General features: G+C 41.6%; 1 pseudogene; it reads left to right on the top strand.

Annotated features, from left to right (window-relative positions):
* LOC116821604 (collagen alpha-6(VI) chain-like) overlaps positions 1-15,345 on the top strand; it is a 32,713-nt pseudogene that overhangs the window by 11,876 nt on the left and 5,492 nt on the right.

A 15,345-nucleotide genomic window follows, 5' to 3' on the forward strand; every position in this document is an offset into this window, starting at 1 on the left:
TTATTTAAAGAAAAAAACATAATCAGAAAACAAAGGCAAGCTTTTAAAATACACTGGATAGTGTCATTTGATTGACTTGAATACAAATAATCTTTTGCTCAGTTTTCTAAGCTTTCGCTATTTTTATACTCTGTTATGAGATTTCTTTAATGATATCCAAGCACTTTTGAAAGACAGAGAATCCTTTTGAAAAAGAAAAACAAGCAAACTTATATACCTTTTTAGAGAGCAGAGGGTATCTAGCCTTCAATTATTTGTCTCCCATGCCTCATCTCTTCCAAAATGAAAATCTCTGATCAGGTGGAACAAATAAACCTTCCAGCTAAGGTTGAATTGTACTCCCTCCAGAGCCACTGATGCTGCTCCTTTCAGAAATAAAAAAAGATGGTCCCCCCTCTGGTGTCTGAGCATGACACAGAAGTTTATATATATATATATGTTGTTTTTTCAAAGCCCCGGGGCTTATTAGAGCACTCTGAATATTGATAACCTTTTTAAAATGTAGCTTCTGCATGGTGGTTTGTCTGATCGTTCGACTTGCTGGTTGACTTTCTTTAGTAGAGTTATCCTGGTGTTTAACAAATTGATGGATCTTTCTGATTTTCTTAGCTTTTGGCAAGGAGAAAAATAGCAGAGAGGGGAAAACAAAACCAATAAAACAAATCTAATGGATGCCAACTACTCTGTGACCAATCTCAGTTTCAGCTCACTTTCCATCAACTGCTGAGGTAGCAGTCAATACAAGTTCAAGGTAAAGAGGTAGACAGGGTTATGAGAGTAAATGGACTATATTGATACTGTAGCATTGTTTTTAATGATTTATATAAGTGGAGAACTTTGAACATATCAGATGATACATGATGACACTATGAACACACCTCATTCCTATGGGCATCTTATCCATATCATCACAACATCTAAATAATCATATGGCTAAAGGTACAGGTTGAGAACAATACATGTTTTCTGTGTGAACTGTTTCATATTTGACCTTGCTCTTCAATGATGAATGGTGGTATATGGCTAAAGGGACAGGTTGAGAACAACACATGTTTTCTGTGTGAACTGTTTCATATTTGACCTTGCTCTTCAACGATGAATGGTGGTATGTTTAACTATGTAATAACTTGACATCTCAGTAACTTCTAGTAAGTTTTATCCTAGGAAGTCATTTGGGGAAGAGAAAACTAATCTATCTCTTTTAGAAATTGTATAAAGTACAATTTGTCTATGTAATGATCACATCCATGACTTAAAACCTTGGTAATTATATTCCTGCTGTAAATAATATTCAGTGAACAGATGGTGAAAGTGGATCATGACTGAACTTTCTTCAAAGACTTTTGTATAAACACTGTAAATGATTGAGTAGTTATGAAATATAGTGCATGAAGCCATATGTTTGCAATTACCCTGGTGAACACTTACATGATCACAATGTTTTCTTTTTTCTGAATGGATGATCTCTATATTGTGAAGTTCTTAATTTAACTGCCAAAGGAAAGGATTTGATTAAGGATGGTTTTATTTTGCGGTTTACATTCTTGGTTTTAACATTTATATTTGTATTGTTTTGACAAATATTCAAGTCTGTCACACAAAGTAATACAGAATAAGACTGTGTGCCTCACTTCAGTCCAGCTAATTTAAGCAGTTTTTACAGAGCGCTATTAATGGGTTTATTACATGAGCTTTTCAAACATGTTCTCAATATTTGTTTACTTGTTTAGCATGTGTTTGGGTAATGATACTGTATATTTAATCTGAGTCCCTGGGCTAGCTGCACGCAAGGCCCCGATCCTGCATAAACTTCAGTATGCATGGAGATTTATTCATGTGAATGGAGTTACACATGTGCTTATGTGTTTGCAAGGTCAGAACCAAAATGCAGACCACTTAAATCAGAGTAGCCTTTGACCTCGAGACTATGGGCCATTGCTACAAAAAGGTCTTGCTTTTCAGTTTTGATCACCTAATTCATCCATTCTTTGCATTAACTTTCTCTTTATTCTATTTCACTGAAGACCTGTTGATGTTGTTTGAGTAAAAAAAATGATTGTGATAGTCCAATCCTCCTGTGTTACCTGTATTCTATAATTCAGAAAGTAACCTGACTTTCACACTGACTAAGAAACAGTGAAATGTGTCTGGCTCTAAAGAGAGAGAAAGTTGATCTCTGACATTGAAGTTTCCTATAAAGTTAGTATTCTAAAAGAAATTAGACAAGATTATTATTTCAAGTGAAGTGCCACAAAAATCTTTTGATGGCTCTTTTTTGCACATTCTCCAATTTCTCAACACGCTTTTTAAAATGTGGACACCAGAACTGTATGCAGTATTTTAGTATCTGTCTCATCAATGCCATCTATAGAAGTCTAACTCACTTCTCTGCTGCTTTGTGTTCAAGGATCACATTAGCTCTTCTTGCCACAGCATTACAGTGGCCGCTTATGTTCACTTGTTTGTCCACTCTGACCCCCAAATCCCTTTCAGCATCACTGCTTTCCAGGATACAGTCTGTCCCACCACATTCTGTAAGTATGCCCTGTATTCTTTATTCCTTGATATGTAACTTTGCATTTGACTGTATAAATAAATTTTACTGACTAGGCCCAGTTTACCAAGTGATCCAGATTGCTCTGTATGACTGCCCTCTCCTCATTATTTAGCATCCCACCAATGTTTGTGTCACCTACAAATTTTATCAGCTGCAATGTGCATTTTATCAAATTAAGATCTAAACTTTTTCCCATTGTCTAAAGATCAGTGAATCTAGAGGTTTTTTAGGTTTGGACCCATCTGTAGATCACATTGCCAGTAATGACATGCTTAACCTGGAGATATACTGTGGGCAAGAGGCAATGGACTGTCTAGTATGTGTGTGCAATCGCAAATTGCTGTCTATGCCTCCACCTTCTCTAGTGCTAATGATCCTGGCTTCCAGTAAGTTTGCAGCTGAAAATATTATCAATTAAATAAATCAGACTTTCTGGGATGGTAGTTTAGAATGATCCAAATTTTAAAAAATTCCTCTGTTGTAGTGACTGTAAGCATGGTGGGATGGATTTATTGTCTTGGCTATGCAGTTTACATTTAACACTTTGAGTAGGAGAATAACCATTAACAGTGAATGATTAATAACATTGTCCTATCAGAATTTTCAGATAAATAGCTATTTGTGCTTAAATTCATGAAACTCAAACTCAGGATTCACAAACATTTTCAAAAGTAATGAATTTTAGCACAAAAGACAATTAGTCTGAATTCATACTGGAACCATGTACTCATTATTTGCTGTTGGTTAATAATTGTAAGTGGAAACAAAGAAGTGTTGAGTATCCCAACATATGGGACTTTTGGAAGCTACAGAACACCTTTCTGAATAGAACTGGCCTCCCAGATTCACATTTTTCTGCTGTTTTGTGTCGACCTTATCCAACACCTGCTAATGTGAATCGGATCAGTGGATTTGTGTACCAATCGTTTGTTTTTTTTTTTTTTGTTTTTTTTTCCCTTTTCATTACCTCCTTAAATGCGAAACACTTTCCAGATTGTCTTAGGTGAAACAGACTTTTCCATATTGCAAAAGGGATTATAGTTGTCAGTCTACTTGGGCAATGATATGTGCATTTGTGTTATGCTGTTTCAATTTGTTCTGTAGATATATACTAGCCATGCCATAAAAACAAAAAAGACAGACACACACACTCCAACAGAAGAACCAAATATTATAATAGGAAAAACTTCTGTCACATTTTTTGGCATGAATGTAGTGCTTGTACAAGGCTTTCTGAAGATGGGAAACTTCTGTCCATGGAACAGGTACAGAAAAGACAACTTCCTCACGCTACCTCCTTCTTGTTCTGGAAGGCTTGCCATAAGGGTTGAGAAAGATCGTTCAGTCTCCATGCCCACTTCATGCCTCTCTGATAGTGCCTGTCCTGTTAGTGTCACTTGCGGTGGTGATTTTTTTGGAAACTGTGACATAGTGGGGCACAGCCCAGACTAGTGGGGGACTGTCACCCTGGAGCTCTAACCTGCCAGGTATACCCTGGCTCTTACCAGCCGTAGGTATACTACAGGGTGACCCCAGTGTACTCCCAGTCCTGGACTTTCCCCCAAAATGTATGTTTTATGCTGCTCATCCCTCTCCTGAACTGTCCAAATATATTAAGTCTGCTATTCCATTAATGGAATAATATACAAGCTTATTACATTAATTGGAGTTATGCAGCCACTTTAAATACACTGGATTAGATAAAACAGCTAACTACACAGAGAGAGGTTTTAAGTGAGTACAAGTAATGAGGCATAAAAGTCCAAAACAGTTACAAGAACCATAAACATAAAAGCCTTTCTACTGTGCAGCAATAAACTCTATGAGATTCAAGCAAAAGTTCTCACCACATGCTTCCAGCAAGATTACTGACCAAACTCTTGAGGTCAGAACCCCTCCCCCAGAGTCTAGTAGCTGTTTCCTTTGTCTTCTCAGGTGCAGAGAATGCAATGGGCAGGGAGAGAGAAGGGTCCCTTGCGGTATTTGCCTATCCTTTTTTATAGTTACAGTCCCCACCCCGGTAAAAGCTTTTCCAGCTGAGAACCAGAAGACAAAGTCTATGTGGAAGGATATTCCCTTCTGAGTTTTTTCCACCTATTTTACCTTCTCTTCGTTTTCCCTTCCTGCAAGATGAGTCCGTTTCCTGCTTAAATGCAAATTGAAGCAAGTGCACATTCCTTTGTTTAGGACAGACCTGTTTGCCAACTTCTACCTGGGCCGGGGTATGGTATTCGGAACAAGTTGATATCATCATACAGGGGAAATCTTATAATTTCACATACAGTGTTGCCACACATTTTATCAGGACAATACTGACCAGAAAATGAGTTTTCAAGCAATACCTGACAAATCATACCATGTACAAAGATTATTACAGTAGAGCGCAGGGTGTGAATACGGGCATGTATTCCATCACAGACATTTGTCTAGTAGGAACTGGATTGAGACTGCCAATTTATTTCATATAGGCTACTAAAAAGTCATCATCTGAATGCCACTCATCTTGGCTAGATTCAAAACAGATCCTTGGAGGTAAAAAGGATCCCCACATGTTATTAGTCCTCTTACCCACCCAGTTCCCCCTACCCTGAAAAAAGAAAACAATTAAAACAAAAAAGCCCATAGTACCAGCTTGACTCATACTTCACAGATTATGAAAACTATAATGTCCTCTACCTGACATTGTAACAGGTCTTGGAATTCAAAGTAATTTGAATAGAAATATTGTTGTTCACTAGCACTTGTGAATCTTTATCTGGTGCAAAAAAAAAAGCATAGTCTTTTGAAAGAGAGCCACCATTAGGGTCTTGGTTGTTATCCTTCCCTCGGATCAGATGTTGCTAGCATAATGTATCTGAATAATGCACAAATAGAAATGGTTCAAAGACATTTAAACACCCACTGTTGGAGAAGGACTTCAAGATTAGAGACATAACACATTTAAACATAATGCTGTTTCTGTAGTTGAGGTGTTATCAGAGCCTCATGCTGTGGCTTGTATTGCATTAACAAACAGAGCTTTGGAAGATCACAATAGTATAGCACAGCTGGTAGAATAGGCAGTGGCCCTGATTCAGATGAGTTGCACTCAGTGATGCAGGGAGAGGGCAAAAGTGGATAAATGCCACTTTTCATCCCAACCCAATCCTCCGGGCTGCCTGGGGCCAATTTGTTCCCTTGCTAGTGTCTGTTACAGTTATCCCCCTATTCCATTTTGTTTCTTACAGCTGTCTCCATTTTGTTTTTGTTCTCCTGTGGCCTCCCCTCCCTGGCTGTTAAGTTGTTTAGCAAAATGGAGGGCCCCTTAAAATTGTTTACCAAGAGCCATTGCCCTTTTCAAAGGGATGGCCAATTGTGCTAAGTGGGACCACTGCCCTGTTCAAAGGGTTAGTCCTGTTATCACCTTGTTAAACCTGGGCTCGGTGTAGGGTGGACAATGTCCAGTTGCAAGGCCTATTGTGTTTTTAAGGTCCTGGGCATGAGTCATAGCCTCATGTGCTTCTGAGTCACCTATTGCACAGGACTCTGCCTAGACATGTCTCTGTGCTCACCTGCTTTTTTTTTTTCTCTTTCCCCCTGCCTCTGAGCCAATCAAAGTACTGTTGGGAAACTGCCTAAGTTTGCCCTTAAAACCAGACATTTTCTGATCAGACCTCAGAAAGGTTCCTGCATTTTGCTGCCTGTCTGATCAGCCAGGGTTCTGGGGGTCCTTTCTCCGCTCTCGTTTTATTTTTGAGCGATTACCCCTGTTTTTTGATAAAAAACCCCCCCCCACGAAGAAAAGAATTGCTGCCTGAGAGATCTCCTGATTATTGAGACTGTACCCCCCAGCCTTCTGATGATTTGCTGCTTTTTACCTCTGCTGCTTCCTTTGGGGCTGGTAAGAATCCCTCTGTGAAATTCTGTGAAATTCTCTATACTTTTATGTTTTATTATCTTAGCTGCTCTCTCTCTTTCCCCAGCACCCAGACTTAACCAGCACCCAGCATAGCTGTGGTTAAGTTAGGTTTAGAGAATGTTTTGTATTGTGTTCTGTAAGTTAGGTATTACAGAATTGTTGCATTGGTGTTTCTGTTACTTGCTAATTTGTGTAGTCTTGGTCTAAGTTTAGGTCATAGATAAGATTTTGCTAGTAATGTGGATCGTCCCATACCGAGTTGTGGTCACCCCATAAGTCTGTAAACTTCCTCTCCCCCCACCCCGAGCTCTCCAGTCACCCCATACCCTCTCAGTCTCTCTGCTGTTTAAACCTGCAGCCTGCCTGCCCGTGATCACACTCTGTCTCCTGAAGCATCTCTCTCTCTCCTCCTTTTTTAAGATCACCTTCCATCCACAACATCTCGGCCATTAAGCGACCACTCCAAAGCCTTAATTGTACTTACTGACACGTCGTAAGCATAAGACCCCATTGGTTACCACTTTTTTCTCTCTAACTACAACCTCAACCGTTTTAAACATTTAATAAACCCACTGTGACACACTTTTACCTAGAGTTGGTTACTTACCACATTTTCCCAAACACATGTTAGTTGCTATATGCTGCTTTTGCAACATGACAGCACACTGCAACACGGAATTAACATATAATAGAAATATGTTAGCGTATCATGTTAACATTTATACTTCAGTGTTAATTGGTTACCAAACGGTATTGAGTTACTATCACTGTATTGTGTACCCCATATTGAACCCCCTATACTATTTGCTAAAAAGAACCCCTCCCAATGTCTACCTTAACAAACCCCATACCCCTCACTATTGAATTTTCCCTGTTTTGGCATTTTCTTAATAAAGTTTATTTTGCACCCCACCTGTGTGGTAATTGCTCCCCAAGATCCCATATACCTGCTGGCAGGGACAGCTAGCAAGGGTAGCCTTGGGGTCTGTTGCATCAATTGAGGACTGTAAGGTTGCAGTAGCTCTCTGAAAACACTGCCTCCTCTGATGGTTGGTGGAGTATGTTAAACAGTGGCCAGGAAAGGGGAGCCAAGCTGGCCCTAAACAACATGATAATTTCCTCATGTAGGGGAAATCCACAGCTGCCAGATTGGGTTAGTCTTTACCACTTTATTATCCCTTTCTACCACCAGAAAAGTTAAAAGGGATTGTACCAGGGCTGCGGATCTGACAAGTGCCAGACATTACAGTGAGGCTAATTAATCATAACTCGGCAGCAGCACTGAAATGTATTAGTCTGGAAAGAATAGGCTGTTCCTTCAAGAGAAGCTAAAAGGCAAGGGAATTTGATACTGATCATTACAATGCTGGAAATGACTTTTTATAAGGGGCTGGATGAAGTTGCCATGATTTTGAACAAAGAGCGTGCTCAGCAGCTGGCTGACACATTTTATCAACATTCTTGTGCTGTACGGCTGATACAGACGACAGATGCATTTGATAATGTGGCTAGAAAAATTGTTTTGAAAATATGTTTTTGGCTTGAATAAGTTTGGTCCCTTTGAAGGCCAGTTGGAACCACTAACCGCCCATATTTTAGAAAAGAGGGAGTCAGGCTTAGGAACAGACAAATTGTAGTTTATTTAAAAAAGGAAAAATTAAACTGATGTGCTTTGGGGGGTGTCACAGATCAACAGGTCCGGTGCATTTGCACAGCTCTGGAATAGTCCCCTGGAAGGACCCTTTCAGCGTGTCAACTCCCTTAGGGTCACACTATCTCACTGGATTAAGCCCCTTGGCTTCACTACCTCCTGGGACCAAACTTTGGAGCCTTCAGCATCCGTGCTTCATGCCGTGAGTTCCCTTCAGCACATTCGCTTCAGTTGGACATGTGAGAAAGATTTGCACACCCAAAGGGAGCAATGCACCCCTGACTTCCTGAGTCAGAAGTGACGTGCAGCCAGCCTTGTAAAAGCAGGAAGGTTTATTAGATGTCTGGAACAAAGCGTAGAAAGTCCTTAGTTAACATAGCGAATGGAAAGTTATATCAAAGTCCATCTGGGTTGGTCCAGATCTCTCTCTGACCCCTCTGTAGGCCCAGTCTAGAAACTGCTCCTCCCTCCAACAGCCCACACTTCACAACCCCCAGGGACCCCTCCTTAGTCCTTCTTCCTGGGAAACCTGGTCACCTGGCCATCCCTTTTGGCCCTTTGTACTCCAGCTGGTCGCAACTGACTTGCTTCCTGTAGAGGGTAGGCCATCCATGTCTGTTAGTTGCTAGGTATGAAATGTCTGGGTAATTTGCATGGCCTTTGTCTTCTGGGACTCTCCATGGGCATGGGGCCCCAGGCCCTAGACAGCTAGGCATCAGTCACCCCTGGGTCTCTGCAAAGAGTAAGCAACCTTTTCCCCCCACCTACTCAACTATGCACCAAGTAAGGAAAACTGACACACACACAATTTTTCTCCAAAATATTATAAAAAATTTCCACTCTGTCACAAGGGATATTGTAATCCCCTCCACTTTTCTATGGAAAATACATGCTCCTTGCTGAGTTGCTTAATCTCTCAACGTCTGCTGATCTCATTGAGAGCTATTTGTGCTCAGCACTGTGCAAGAGACACTCAGCAACTTACAGAGCTGTGTCATGGGCAGGGATGAGAATAACTGCAACAGCAGGAGAGAGCAGTAGAGGTTGCCTGAAGTCACTGCTTCCAGTAGGAGAAATGGTAATCCTAAAAAGATTTGCAGTGGAGAGGTACACAGGTTAATAGATAGATAGCTGGGAAGACTGACTGGCCCAATATGGTTCAGGGAGGGTTGCTGGCAGCCCCAAAATGTGAGAAAACTGAACCAAATGGGCCTAAAACCAATCCCACTTTACCTCCTAGTGAGAAGAGCAGAGAAGGGGAGATGCTGCATTCCATGTCCCACCACTCCCCACCACCTACTCTTTGCACACATACAAACTCTACTAGGGTTAAAAATTAAAAAATGATGTGTATTTATGTATATAGCTACATCTACTTATGTGAAAATCAGAGGGACAGTGCTCCATTCCCTTTTTCAACCCTTTCACGTCATACAGTTGAAACCATCCTGTTCACCAATGGCATTAGCAATGACCTGGACAGCATTAGTTCATTTCCATGAGCTGTCACTATTCGAAAGTCCTGAAAATAAGGTTGTTTTCCAGACCTTAAACATTCCCACTTTCCTGCAGTTATAGGGCCCAGCATTTCCTTTGGCAGTAATGCTTTCAGTTGCATAGTCTATTGTTCAAAAGAGACTAGTTTTCCCTTTTGGCATGAATAGCATATCAAACGTCTGCTTAAATAAATAAGAGCCCAGACGTATGTCCACGGAAGGGAATGAGACTTTTGCCATTCACATCAATAACTATTCCCTGCTCTCACATACATGAATTCCCATGAATTAATTAATTTAAAAAACCTTCCTAGGAGCTAATAAGATTTCACTGTAGCATATCTGACCTTGCTAATATCACAGCAGCCTCCATTTATTGAGGTTTAATAACAATGCAAAAGATACCATGATAAATGATTGTCTTAGTAATCACTGGCATTTAAGTAACATTCAGTAACTGCTATTACAATTGTAATATATATTTGAAGTTAACATTAAATAAATAGTGTTTATGCCTTCTGTAGATCAATTTACCCGCAAATAGAAGTGCACTCTCTCCAGCAGACTCAGTCCTGCTCTTAAAGATGATGCAAGTTTACGTATCATTCTGATTGGCCATTTGGAGCATGTCCTGCCCCCTCTTCTGGTGCAGAGGGTTTTGAAGGCAGCAGAACCACTGTGATTCTAGTCAAGTATCAGAGGGGTAGGGGTAGCCGTGTTAGTCTGGATCTGTAAAAGCAGCAGAGAATCCTGTGGCACCTTATAGACTAACAGACGTTTTGGAGAATGAGCGTTCGTTGGTGAATACCCACTTCGTCGGATGCAAGTAGTGGACATTTCCAGGGGCAGGTATATATATGCAAGCAAGAAGCAAGCTAGCGATAATGAGGTTAGTTTCAGTCAGGGAGGCTGAGGCCCGGTTCTAGCATTGAGGTGTGGAAACCAAAAGGAGGAGAAACTGGTTTTGTAGTTGCAAGCCATTCACAGTCTTTGTTAATGCTGAGCTGGATGGTGTCAAATTTGCGATGAACTGAAGCTCAGCAGTTTCTCTTTGCGAGTCTGCGTCCTGAGGTCTATTTTGCTGCAGTATGGGCCACTTAAGATCCTGCTATTGTGTGGCCAGGGAGGTGAAGTGTTCTCCTACAGGTTTTGTATATTGCCATTCCATATCTGATTTCGTGTCCATTACCTTTTCCGAAGGACTGCCAGTTGGCTGATGTACAAAGCAAGAGGGATTGCTGGCATATGATGGATATAATTACATACGGTGCAGCCAGTCCCTCACCCACAGACACCTGCTACCCTGAAGCATTATTCTCACCAGAACTGCAGCACCGCACCATGGTAACTCTAGTCAGGAACCTAATCCACTGCAACAAACCTTGTGGGCAACTTACCCACAATATCTTAACAGGGACACCCATCACAGGACATAACCAAATCAAGCACACGATATGGTTCATTCACCTGCACGTCCACCATTGTAATATATGTCAGCAATGCCCCTCTGCTTTATCGTAAATCGGCCAAACTGGACAATTCTCTTCGGAAAAGGATAAAATGGACACAATCAGAATATTCAGGAATAGGCAATATACAAAAACGCTGTAGAGAGAACACTTTCAACCTCGCCTGGCCACACACAGCAGATCTTAAGTTGTCATCTAGCCAGCAAATAACTTCGACCAGGACTCGCAAAAGAGAACTCCTGAGGCTTCAAGCTCGATCTGCACATTTGACATTCCAGCGTCAGGATTAAACAATAGACTGTGAGATGGTGCCAAACTGAACGAATACCAGTTCTCTCCTCCCTTGGTTTTCACACCTCAACTGCTAGAACAGGGCCTCATCCTCCCTGATTGAACTAACCTCGTTATCTCTAGCTTGCTTCTTGCTTGCATATATATACCTGCCCCTGGAAATGTCCACTACTTGCATCCGACGAAGTGGGTATTCACCAACGAACGCTCATTCTCCAAAAAGTCTGTTAGTCTATGAAGTGCCACAGGATTCTTTGCTGCTTTTGTGATTCTAGTGTGTGTGGAGATGCAGATACCCCGTACGTGGGATCTGGACCAACTACATACCATGTGATGCACACAGAAGCTTCCTGCATCCCAGCATGGAGAAATTTTAGGGGCTAGAAGAGGGTAGAGGAGGGCTGGTCCTAAATGAAGTGGATACACTTGACATAGTGGATAAGCATGGATGCAGCAGGTGCAGGGGCCAGTGTAGCTTTCAGTCTGTGGCTGGAAATGGGTTCCAGTTTGTATAGTCCAGTCCTTCTCCATCTACCCTAACAGGCCTTCCACAGCATATACTCCACTTACTAGACTTCGCACTATGTCCAGGATTTGGGCCTCTGTGCAGTCAAGAGTATTCTCATAGATGAGAAATTAATTGGCACTTGTGACTTACACAGAATGAATCACCTAACTGGGCACCACAATCCATGCCTGTGAAAGTAATGTTTACATTATGTTTTAATGTTTAAACTTCAATTACAGAATGGACACACACACACAAATGCCCATAGAATAAAATCTTTGAGCACCTGTGGGCCAGCACCTGTGGGCCAGATCCTCAAATGGTATAAATCAGTGTTGCCAGTTTACACCAAATGAGGATTTGACTTCATTATGTTAAAGTGGGTATGCAGACCAATATGCAATCAGAAGGAATGCTGGAGGTATTAGGTTGTCCTTGCCCACTGAAGAAAGCTTGATAAGTAATGACCCAGGAAATTAATGCCTGAATTCATGGCTGAAGAAGGCAAAGTATCCTTTATAGATTTCCCGCATTTATTCTAAAGCATGTTCCAATGTCCTCCTTATACTTGATATGTGGAACTTTTCCCTCCCACAGAACTGAAGCTTGGAACTTTGCTGCTGTTGTCGTCTGTCATCATTACTGGGATCCACACTTCGGTGACTCAGAACCCAGGTATTTCAGTATCTTTTTTTATACACTATTATATTATGAAAAGAGATTTTGTTGTCATCAATTTTCCCTTTAAAAATTCATTAGACTCTTGAGAGTCTAGAGTCAGAATTCGTATGCATTCATGCCTCTATGTGCTGTAGGCTGAAGTTGAGTTTGGATGATAGCTATAGACACTAGATACTATAGTAATGGGCTCTATAGCAAACCCTAAGATGTGAGGCCAAGTTCAGAAGCGGAGATGCAAATTAGTCATTGTCAAGGGTGCAGTTCCAAACTGGGATTTAGTGGTGAAAAACTTAACAGCCCTGCAGCCCTTCCTCTCATGTGTAGTCCCAGCAAAGACTGGGGGGAATCTGGAACTCCACTGCTTGGTTCACAGCCTAGTCACATACACCTAGCAAAGGTGAGTGCAAAAATCAACAAGTCAAAATTAATACCATGCAAAGGAACCCTAAAACCGGCCACACACATGGGCCCAGGGGAATTCAGTTATATATCTATTGTAGGGTTTTATACTGCCTACACAGCATCTGAGACACCACAGCATCTGAGACCCAGATTTTCAAAGATGTTTAGGCGTTGCTCTGCTCAGAGTTGCAACACCTAATTGATTTAGGCTCCTAAGTCTCAGTTTCAAAACTGATGTAGACTTTTAGAAGCCAAAATCCTCCCTGACTTGGCCAAATTGAGAAGGTTATGTGTATGTGTTTGGGTAAATATATATATGCCCATCCACAGCCAGATAACATACATCAATGAATGAGCATAGGAGGCTTTGATGGATTCTATTTATGTTAAATCTGGGATGGTGTGACAGGACAGAAAAAGAGTCTACTCTTCAATCCGTGTGTCCGTGCACACAATCCAAAGAACTAGCTGACTGGTTTCCAGAATATAAACTGAAATCCCTCAATTATTTTGCCTGTGTATTTTGTGTATACTGCTGGAGGTTCTGGTACAGGTACAGTAGTTATATGCACACCCTATTTCTTACTGGATGAGCACACTAATTCATACACACAATCAATATAATCATTTATAGTTCTTTGTGTAGGTCTATAGACTTCCCAGTGCTTTCTGTAGGTTGGACATTCCATAAGTGCTCTCTCAGACAACTATTTTGTGCTGGCTCCCAAACCACAACTGAAATCTCCCTGTTATTTCTGTTTGTGGGGATAAAGGATAATCCTGGGGTGGCTAAATCACGGAATTAGGAGATCTGAATTTTATTTCCAGCCCAGTGACATAAGACAAGAACAGGTTAGGGGACCCTTTCCTGATTCTTAAATTCAGGCCCCCCGACACACACATTCCCAGAGGACACTGAAAGCAATCTGTGGCCCTAGTCAACACTTCAGTGTGCCATCCCCACACCACTCAAATATGGCCTGACTGCTCCTCTGTCATGACTGGTGGATGGCCAGGTCAAATCTGCTGGCCAGAAATCTGCTTTTATAGGCATCTGCCTAGCTTCCCTGTAGCTACAGTGGCCTCAGACCACCCTCTCGCCAGCTCCCCCACAGCTCCAATCCAGCTCCAGCCTAGTTTTCCTCCAGCTCCCTCACAGCCCATCTACAGCCCCTCTCATTTGGCCAGTCTCTTTAACATATCCCATTGTATTTCTAGGGCAAAGTTATTCCACGTTAATGCCTTCTGTGATTGTCCTGTAGCTCAGTGGTCCTCAAACTTTTTTTTCGTGGGTCACTTGAAAATTGCTGAGGGTCTTGGTGGACCACATAATGATCTTTCCAAATGTTGTTTATACCATTAGCTAACTATTGTAAAGCCCTTTGGATAAAAGCGCTATATAAAAAAAACCCTTAATAATAATGAATGTTTTTTGTTCTACAAATAAAAGCACACAACTCATATTTTAATATCAGTAGACTTACATTTCTAATGCAATGGATGTGTCCTCTCTCCCCCGCCGCACCAACCCCCAAGCTGGAGTTGGGAAGGAGGAGGGTCTCTCTCCCCCGCCATGCCAGCCCCCAAGCTGGGGAAAGTTGCCTCCTTCTTAGGCCACCACAGGCCACCTGCACATCCCAAATTGCCCCCAATCCCTCTTCTCACCCCACTGCCTCCTCCCACCTACCCTCTATTCCTCCCAAGGCCACCACCTCACCTTACATGTGTGTCTTCTCCAGGGTCCAGGCATATAATTAGTTAAGCCAACTCTTCGTGACTCCACTAATTAGGTTGGTGGTCCTTCATTCTCTTGTGTGCAGCCGCCCAGGTGTGCACCTTAGAGGGAACTATATGAGATCACCTGAATGGAGCTCACGGACCACTGGTGGTCCACAGACCTCAGTTTGAGAACCTCTGCTGTAGCTGCTTCCAAACAATGGCTGATTTAATACACACTGAGGGTTAGAGCTATACATAAAATTAATAAAATCAATCAGAATTCATAAATTGTTGTAGACGTGTTTGTCCTGGGATATTTGAGAGCAAGGTGGGTGAGGTAGTATCTTTTATTGGACCAACTTCTGTTGATGAAAGAAACAACTTTTGAGCTCTTCTGTAAGCTCAAAAGCTTTTGTCTCTCACCAACAGAAGTTGGTCCAGTAAAAGATATTACCTCACCCACCTGGTCTTTACGTTGTACATAGACAGATTTCCCCAAACAGTCATATCAATCAAAGAGGTTACACTGGTGTAAGTGGGAATAAATCAGGACCTCTATTTTGACTTTTCAACAAGACCATGATAGGGGTTCGTACTTATTTCATTTACTTAAAAAAACAAACTTATCTTCAATGCGCATCATTGTAGAACCTTTTACTGAACTGAAGACTGC

This window comes from Chelonoidis abingdonii, chromosome 2 (assembly GCF_003597395.2).
Source record: "Chelonoidis abingdonii isolate Lonesome George chromosome 2, CheloAbing_2.0, whole genome shotgun sequence".
In the NCBI taxonomy this organism is placed as follows: Eukaryota; Metazoa; Chordata; order Testudines; family Testudinidae; genus Chelonoidis; species Chelonoidis abingdonii.